This window comes from Panthera onca, chromosome C2, assembly GCF_046562875.1.
Source record: "Panthera onca isolate mPanOnc1 chromosome C2, mPanOnc1 haplotype 2, whole genome shotgun sequence".
In the NCBI taxonomy this organism is placed as follows: domain Eukaryota; kingdom Metazoa; phylum Chordata; class Mammalia; order Carnivora; family Felidae; genus Panthera; species Panthera onca.
Window position 1 is genome coordinate 21,428,065 of NC_138347.1, and position 9,802 is coordinate 21,437,866.

A 9,802-nucleotide genomic window follows, 5' to 3' on the forward strand; every position below is an offset into this window, starting at 1 on the left:
ATAAAGAAATATAACACTACCTGCGACGGAGGCAGGAAAGTACTTTATCTTCATTTATTTTTCCCTCTTATAAGTTTATTTCCTCCATAAAAAAAAAATGACAGCAAAGAGTTAAGCCAGAGATTTACTGAATGTTACATATATAACATTGTCAGAATATAATGTGTGATTCCGAGGCAATTGACAAATGCATTTTCATAATTATTTCCACTTATTCTTTGGGGGAAGGTGGGGACTGAGCATTTTCAATTGCTTTTTGAGGCAGAATTTCAGCTAGACAATAGATTGTAATTAGAATACTCCCAAGCAAAAAAGAGAACTGCACTCCCAGCATCCTGAGATAGCAGTCAAAATGCAGCAGGTGGGCAAGAATTACAGCATGCCAGCAAGAGACAATATTTCAGTGACTACAACAGCTTACAGAAAGGAAGTGAAATAACATAAATACAAATAAGAGCATGGGTGTAGCAGCCTCCACTCTGTTAATTAGACTGCATTCACACTTCAGTGATGCAGTAATAATCCACTCCATCCCCTTTAACCAACAGTTCAAATTCTGCCATGATGTTCCAGGCAGATAAAGAATGTGGTATGATGTGTTTCACCAACTCAGGTATCATTATGTTACTGTCCTCGTTATGATAAAACTTTCAAATACTTTTTTGCCTTCAGATGAAAATATTTGTGGTAAAATTATTACTAATCTTTTAAACGTCAACTTAGAGATTTTTATATTATTTCTGTCACTGACGCTCACGTACCTTGAAATCATCTACCAATAATGTTCTGTTTTTCTTTAATGAAAGGCACAGAATTTCTAAATACAGCGCCACTTTTAACTTTGGTCTTGGTTTCTTACATTAGTGATGATTCAAATGAATTTATACCCAAGGTAACAAAAAATTCTATACCTTGTCAAGTGAAACATCATATAACAGAGTAAAAGTTAGCTAGTATATTTCATATTGTACACACATACAACTCCTATTCTTTTCTTCACTCCTTCAACAACCTGGTGATAAGCATTTGCCTTCAATGTCCGTATGAACGTGAATGTACACAGACAAGCATATGATAGATCTGTTCATCTATGTCAATATAAAACAGATTCTATATCAGTTGCATTACACTGTTTTTAGTTTTTGAAAAAGCACTCTGTAGTGCTATCAAAGTATTCACACAAGTGTCTAAAGAAAAGTAGGATTAAAATCATGCCAGCCCAACTTTAAATCAAAGTAATTTGGAAGACAAGACTCCTGTTTGATGTTGGTTTTCCTTACTATTGTCATTAATAACAGTTGTGCTATTAGTCACCTCTGAAAATTGGCCACTTTTTCGGTCTGACACTTTTGCAGAATTGTTGAGGCACATTGGTTTCTTCCTGACCTTGATTAAGCTCACCACTTCCTCAAATCTAAATGCTTACTATTTAGCCAAAACAATAGTAGCTAACAGCATACTACTTGCTTTTCACTTGCATTTGAAGTTGAAGATTTTAAATTGGTTCTTTTACTTGTTGTTTTTTTGTTTTGTTCTGGTTTTGTTTTTGCTTTTGCTTTCTCTTCTTTTGCCTGTTTCCCCTTAAGAACCCAGGGTGATTGATCAATGTACCTTGCTTGGCGCACTCTTGTTTGGTGAGAGACAACAGGCTCTTTCTCCTTCTTCCTATGATCTCAAGAAACTCTCCTGGGCTGAAGGGGCAGTGACAGTCCATGATTTTTCATACTCCACTCAGGGAGTGTGTTGATTAAACGCACTTCACAAAACTTCACTACAACCTATTTTTCTCCTTTCCCAGCACAAGGCTCAGGGACAGGCTCAGAAGTTGATTAGGTGATAAGGGACTGAGCTTTCAGGGTGTTTCTATCTTATAATGTGATTAGCATAGATCCCAAGCTCCTGATTCATCTGGTCTTGTAAAGGAATATAACTGATGTCTTGGAATAAAAAAAATGTAGCTATAGATGTACTTAAAAGTACAGACTGCACACTTCCACAGTCTTCTAGAATGAAAATAGCATATGATTGTGCAGATAAAATACAGTGAACAGAAAATAGACCACTGATTTTCTTTTCTGATCCTAGTAAGAGTCACTATGATATGAAGGAGCAACGATTAGCCTGAGTACTTTTGTGAAACTGCAATTTGCTTAGAATGTGGAACTAAATATTATAAAAATGAGGATCTGTTTGAATTTGCTTTCAGTTACAGATCTTCCAAACTTTTGGAAGACCGAAAGTTTTTGAAGCATTCCAAAGAGATTTAAAAACAAATTAAAAGCACCTGATGTCAATAGACTTTAAAACAAATGCATTTTGTCTTTTCTTTGTTTTCTTACCACAAAGGAGTAGTATTTTCTATTTGGAAGTTGGGGCACTTATAACATTGTACTACTTTTTCTTAAATGTAATTTATTGTCAAATTAGCTAATATACAGTGTATACAGTGTGCTCTTGGCTTTGGGAGTAGATTCCCATGATTCATCACTTACCTAAAACACCCAGTGCTCATCCCAAGTCCCCTCCTCAATGTTCATCACCAATTTTCCCCAACACCTTCTCTGTTTGTTCTCTGTATTAAAAGTCTCTTATGGTTTACCTCCCTCTCTGTAACTATTTTTTTTTTCGTTCCCTTCCCCCATGATGCTCTGTTAAGTTTCTCAACTTCCACATGTAAGTGAAAACATATGATATCTGTCTTTCTCTGATTGACTTATTTCACTTAGCATAATACCCTCTGCTTTTTTGACATAAGTAGGGAGAAAATTAAGACAAGCAGCATCACAGCAGTAAAGAGTAAATCTGAAATCGGCACCCCTTCCTCCACCTCCAAACTGCTGCAACTTCTGCAAATAACCCCTGACCTAAATCTTTCTCGAGGTCAAATGTTTATTAAATCCAGCATCCATGTGGCCAGGCGTCACAAAGAGTGTGTAAGATGTTGTATTGTCAATGAATGCCACATTTGTTTAACATGAGTCTACATTATGTGTAGTCTGTGCATAATTTATCTTATTCGTCATTTGAAAAGGCTAAAACTCATTTGTGACAGTGACACTATCTTTCTTTTTGTCCATTAGTGGATTGGCTAGCACAGGTGGAGGAGTTGTACAGAAAACGGAAGATGATAGTTTCATTATTTATTTATGTGTACTCTTGAAAAAAAAATTTCTCTCTAAAAATTGAAACACTTTTTTAAATTTTTTAATGATTATTTCTGAGACAGAGAGAGACAGAGCATGAGCTGGGGAGGGACAAAGAGAGAGGGAGACACAGAATCCGAAGCAGGCTCTAGGCTCTGAGCCATCAGCACAGAGCCCCACGTGGGGCTTGAACCCACGAACTGTGAGATCATGCCCTGAGCCAAATTCAGATGCTTTATTTCCTTCCTTCTGCTAAGTTTGGGCTTAATTTGTTCTTCTTTTTCCAGTTCTTTAAATTTTAAAGTTAGGTTGTTTAAGATCTTTCTAATTTATTAATAGGTGCATTTTAAAAAATATAAACATTTCTCTGAGAACAGCTTTTGCTGAATTCCATACTATCTGATATGTTGTATTTCTATTTTCATTTGTTTCAAATATTTTTTTTTATTTTTTTTAACGTTTATTTATTTTTGAGACAGAGAGAGACAGAGCATGAACAGGGGAGGGTCAGAGAGAGGGAGACACAGAATCTGAAACAGGCTCCAGGCTCTGAGCTGTCAGCACAGAGCCTGATGCGGGGCTTGAACTCACGGACCACAAGATCATGACCTGAGCCGAAGTCGGCCGCTTAACCGACTGAGCCACCCAGGCGCCCCTGTTTCAAATATTTTTTTAAAAATTTTCTTCTTGATTTGTTCTTTGACCCAATGGTTGTTTACAAATGTGTTTTTTAGTTTCCACATATTTGTAGATCTTCTCACTTCTTCTCCTTAGTGATTTCTAGTTTCATATTATTGAGGTCAGAGAAGATAGCTAAAATGACTTTAATCTTCTTAAATTTACTAAAACTGGTTTTGTGAACTATCACATATGATATATCTTGGAGAATGTTCCATATGCACTTGATGCTGTTAGATGGAATGTTCTGTTTATGTCTATTAAATCCATTTGTTTTAAAGTATTTCTCAAGTCCAATGTTTCCTTGTTGATTTTCTGCCTGGACAATTTGTCCATTGATAAAAGGAGGCATTGAAATCCTTTACAATTATTGGATTGTTGTCTGTTTCTCCTCTAATATCTGTTATTTGCTTAATATATTTTGGGGCTCAGGTGTTGGGAGTGCACATATTTACAATTGTTATATCCTCTTGATACACTGATTACTTTCATTATATAAAACCTTTTTTAGTATCTCTTTACTTTTATTAGCTTGAGGTCTGTTTTGTCTAAGGTAAGTATGTCTACACCCATACTTGTTTGCTTGAAATATCTTCCGTCTTTTCACTTTGAACCTACATGTGTCTTTGTAACTGAAATGAGCGTCCTGTAGACAGTAGGCATGCAGTTGGGTCTTATTTTGTATTTATCCATCCAACCACTCTGTGCCTTTAGATTGTTGAGTTCAATCCATTTATATTTAGAGTGATTATTGATATGTAAGGATTTACTACTGTCATGTTTTGCCTTGTGGTTATTTTGCCTCTCCATAATTTCTTTTTCCTTCTGTTTGTCTTTGTAAGCTGGTGTCTTTTCATGGTGATTTTCTCAGTTTCCCCTTTTTATGTTGTGTGTCTCTGCTCTTGACTTTTGCTTTGCATTTCCATGAAGTTTACAAAAATTTTTATAGAAAAAATTGTGGTTTTTTTTTAATGCTGATAGCAATTTACCTTCATTCCCCTATGAAGTTTCCAGACTTTTACTCTTCACCTTTTATATTTTTGATGTCACAAAATGTCTTTTTATGCTATGATTTTGTTACCAAGTTGTAGTGGCTCTTTTTAATGTTCTTCTTCCTTTCACCTTTATGCTATAATTAAGAGTTTAATATACTATTCTAAACGTGAATTACAGTTTTATTTTTTTAATTTTTTTTAATGTCTATTTATTTTTGAGAGAGACAGAGACAGAATGCGAGTGGGTTAGGGGCAGAGAGAGAGAGGGAGACACAGAAGCAGAAGCAGGCTCCGGGCTCTGGCTGTCAGTACAGAGCCCAATGTGGGGCTCGAACTCATCAGCTGTGAGATCATGACCTGAGCCTAAGTCGGACGCTCAACTGACTGAGCCACCCAGGCCCCCCTGAATTACAGTTTTCTAATTTTGACTACTTATCACCTTAATCCGAGTTCTTTGTGCTTCCATCTTTTTGTTTCAGCTTGAAGGGCCTCCACATCCTATAAGGCAGGTCCGGTGATAGTGAATTCTCACAGCTTTTGTTCATCTGGAAAAGCTTTTACTTCTCCTTCAAACCTGAAGGAAAACTTTGCCAAATAGAGTATTCTTGGCTGGCAGTTCTTATCATTCAATATTTCCATTGTCATTCCACTCTCTCCTGGCCATAGAGTTTTCCCTGAGAAATCTGCTGATACTTTAACGGGAGTTCCCTGTAGTTTACCATATTTTTTTTCTTGTTTCATTAAAATTCTTTCTTTATCACTGACTTTCGGCAGTTCTAATATAATGTGTCCTGGAGAAGATCTTTTGTGTTGAGACAATAAGGTGTTCTGTTAACTTCATAGACTTGTATATCCAGTTCCTTCCCTGGGTTTGGAACATTCTCAGTATCATTTCTTTAAATATGCTCTCTGTCCTCTTCTCTCTTTTCCTTCTGGAATACCAATTACTCTTATGGTGGCTTTCCTAATGGAGTCTGATACTTCCTGTAGGGCTGTCTCACTTTTTAAAATCTTAGTTCTCTCTTCTCTCCTGAATCATTTCTTATTCCCATCTTTAAACTAACATCCTCTTTTCCATCGGATCTTCTCTATTTTGAATGCTTTTTAATGCATTTTTCACCTCATTTATTGACTTCTTCAGCTCTAAAATTTGTTTGGTTATTTTTTAGAATCTCAATACCTTCGGTAAAGTACTCTTTCTGTTCAATAATTTTATTATTGAAATCCTTGTATTGTCATTTTGAGTTTTCTTGTAGCTGTTGAATTTCTTCATAATAGCTGTTTCGAATTCTTTTTCAGTTAGACTTCAGATATTCCATATCTCTGGGTATTAGAATGAGGGGAATTTTTTATCTTATTCTGGCAAGAAGCCTCATTGGAAGGTATTTCCAGGACCATTAGGTCATGGATAGGCAAATTTTTTCTATAAAACTTCTGATAATAACTATTTTACAGTGTGTGGGCCACATAGAGTCCCTGTTGCAACTTTCATGTTTCCTTTCACAACTCCTTAAAAATGTACAATTCTTAGCTCACTTGCTATACAAAAACAAGATGTGAATCTAATCTGGCCATGGGCGATAGTTTACTAACTCCTGGTAGCTGTGATCTATGCAACCCATAACTCCTGAAGTATGGACAAATCAATAGTCTGGATCTCATGGGGCGCCTGGGTGGCGCAGTCGGTTAAGCGTCCGACTTCAGCCAGGTCACGATCTCGCGGTCCGTGAGTTCGAGCCCCGCGTCAGGCTCTGGGCTGACGGCTCGGAGCCTGGAGCCTCTTTCCGATTCTGTGTCTCCTTCTCTCTCTGCCCCTCCCCCGTTCATGCTCTGTCTCTCTCTGTCCCAAAAATAAATAAATAAATAAAAAAAAAAAAAAAAAAAAAAAAAACGTTGAATAGTCTGGATCTCCCCCTTTCCCATTCAAGGAGGTACTTTTCACTTAAAAGAATGTGTCAGGTTCTAAATTCAGCTGAAGTTCATCAACACGCAAAGTTAATTTTCTATTAGTATTATTATTACTATTAATTATCTCCACTTTACTACTATATGCCACGAGGCAACAATTTAACTTCAGGTATAGAAAGGCACTTCATTACATAAAATTCCCTAAGCATTTTAATTTTTTGGGCCTGACACTCATTTCAATTTACTTAGTTTGTTCAGAAGCATTTATTCACCATGATCTTATAAATATTATTACCCTATGTTTTCCTGCTGCAGCTATTTTCCTAAATCTGTGCCATAATGAAGCACAAAGTTCTAGGAAATCACACATTATAACTTAATTAGATGATTCTTTTTATTTATAAAATTTTCTTTTTTTTAATTTTAGAGAGAGGAAGAGAGTTCAAATGAGGGAGGGGAAGAGGGAGACACACAGAAAGAGAGAGAGAGAGAGTCCCAAGCAGGTGTCATGCTTAGCCCAGAGCCCAATGCAGCGATTGAACCCATGACCCTGGGATCATGACCTGAGCCAAAATCAAGAGTCACACACTTATCTGACTGACCCACCTATGTGCCCCTTCATAAAGCTGTTTCTTAATGTTCTTTGTCAACTTCATTAACATATACTTATTTATAAAAATCCACCAGTTTTAAGGGTACAACTTGATTAGTTTTAAAAAGTATATAATGATATAACAACACAATCATAATATAGGAAATTTCATCACTCCATGTGTCCCTTTGCTGCAGTCTCTCTTTCCCAAGCCCTGGACTCTGGAAACTCCTGGCCCACATTTTATCCTTTATTTGTGCCTTTTCTAGAATTTCATAAAAATGGGATCCTACAATATGTACTCTTTGTGTTTAGCTTCTTTTTCTTAGAATAATGCATTTGGGATTCAATGGTGTTGTTGCATGTACCAATACTTTATTTCTTGCTACTGCTGAGCAGTATTTCATCATATAGCTATTTTTTAATCCATTTACCAGTTGATAAATGTTAGGGATCATTTCCATCTTCTCCTTTCTGTGAATTACATTTGTACGCATGAACTTTTAGATAGTTCATTGTGTTGGACACATGTGATTAGATGTTTCTTGATTTCAAGGGATTGCAAGTTTTCCATCTGTAACATGAATGTGAATTTTCCTGCATTTCATACAATTTCAAAGTTATAAAAAATGTCAAAATGCTCTATTTCTGCAGGTTCATTTAAAAAAATTCCTAGTACAGGGGCGCCTGGGTGGCTCAGTCGTTAAGCGTCCGACTTCAGCTCAGGTCACGATCTTGCGATCTCACGATCCATGAGTTCGAGCCCCGCGTCGGGCTCTGGGCTGATGGCTCAGAGCCTGGAGCCTGCTTCCGATTCTGTGTCTCCCTCTCTCTCTGCTCCTCCCCCGTTCATGGTCTGTCTCTCTCTCTGTCTCAAAAATAAATAAACGTTAAAAAAAAAATTAAAAAAAAATTCCTAGTACAAATTTCCTTGTTAATTTTGTATTTTGAATTCAAATATCAAATCTGAATCTGGCTACTTTAAACAAAAAAACAAAAAAAATAATTTGATGGAAAGATAAAAAGTAACATGTAAATAACCAGGTATGTTAAGAGTAAGAATTAAGACAGCTTATTCAGGTCATGTTTTCAGGGCCCTGAAATAAGATCAGATAATCTCCAAGTGTTTTTTAATATTTATTTATTTTGAGACAAAGGGAGAGACAGAGTGTGAGCAGCGGGAGGGGGAGACACAGAATTCGAAGCAGGCTCCATGCTCTGAGCTGTCAGCACAGCCTGATGCAGGGCTCGACTTACAAACCACAAGATCACGACCTTTGCCAAAGTCAGATGCTTAACAACTGAGCCACCCAGGGGCCCCTAACTCAAATTAATTTAAAAATAGAAGGCACACACAATGGAAGAAATAGTTGTCATCACCAAAACACATGAAAAACCAAAGTTAAAAAAAAAAAAACTCTAAAACTGTTGAATTTAATTAATTTAGCAATTTAATCAGATTAACTCATTGTTTTAAAAGAATAAGAACTGGGGCGCCTGCGTGGCGCAGTCGGTTAAGCATCCGGCTTCAGCCAGGTCACGATCTCCCGGTCCGTGAGTTCGAGCCCCGCGTCAGGCTCTGGGCTGATGGCTTGGAGCCTGGAACCTGTTTCCGCTTCTGTGTCTCCCTCTCTCTCTGCCCCTCCCCCGTTCATGCTCTGTCTCTCTCTGTCCCAAAAATAAATAAAAAACGTTGGAAAAAAAATTAATAACAAAAATAAATAAAAGAATAAGAACTAAGAAAGAAAAGCCATAATAACTAAATGTCTGAATCTGATACTTCAGATGGTTTCAACAAACACAGTAGAGAAGAGGAGTGAAAATGAAAATATCACTCCATGATTTTTTTTATGGCATGGTATAAAGAGGAAAAACTTATTCACTTACTGTGCAGCTAAATAGTTGTGCACCAAAATCATGGTTGTGCACGATTACATGTGAATCTGTTAAACATTCTCATAGCTGGACCACAGCACATATCATTTCAGTCAGAATCTCTGGGAATGGGAGCCTGGTGATACCCACATGCAGCCAAGGCTGAGAACTAGTGAAGAAGAAAAAGAAGAGGTGGGGGAAGGGGATAGTGATAGAATCCAAATAAGACTACAATCACTTGAAAGGTTTTCTTTCTTTACACTCCTGACAGTTTCTCTTTGAATGGACACTTTAATTTTCTAAGGTTAGCTGTTCCCAGAAATAGGAAACTGTAAATCTAGTATTTGTGTTCGTATCTACCTATATTCAAAGAGAAAATGTCAAAAGTGTCCCTTGAAGAATTTCAGTTGAGAGGCTCCTGGGTGGCTCAGTCAGTTAAGTGTCAGCTCAGGTCACGATCTCACACTCTGAGAGTTCGAGCCCCACGTCGGGCTCTGGGCTCTGTGCTGACAGCTCAGAGCCTGGAGCCTGCTTCACATTCTGTGTCTCGCTCTCTCTCTGCCCCTCCCCTGTTCATGTCCTGTCTCTCTCTGTCTCAAAAATAAATGAAA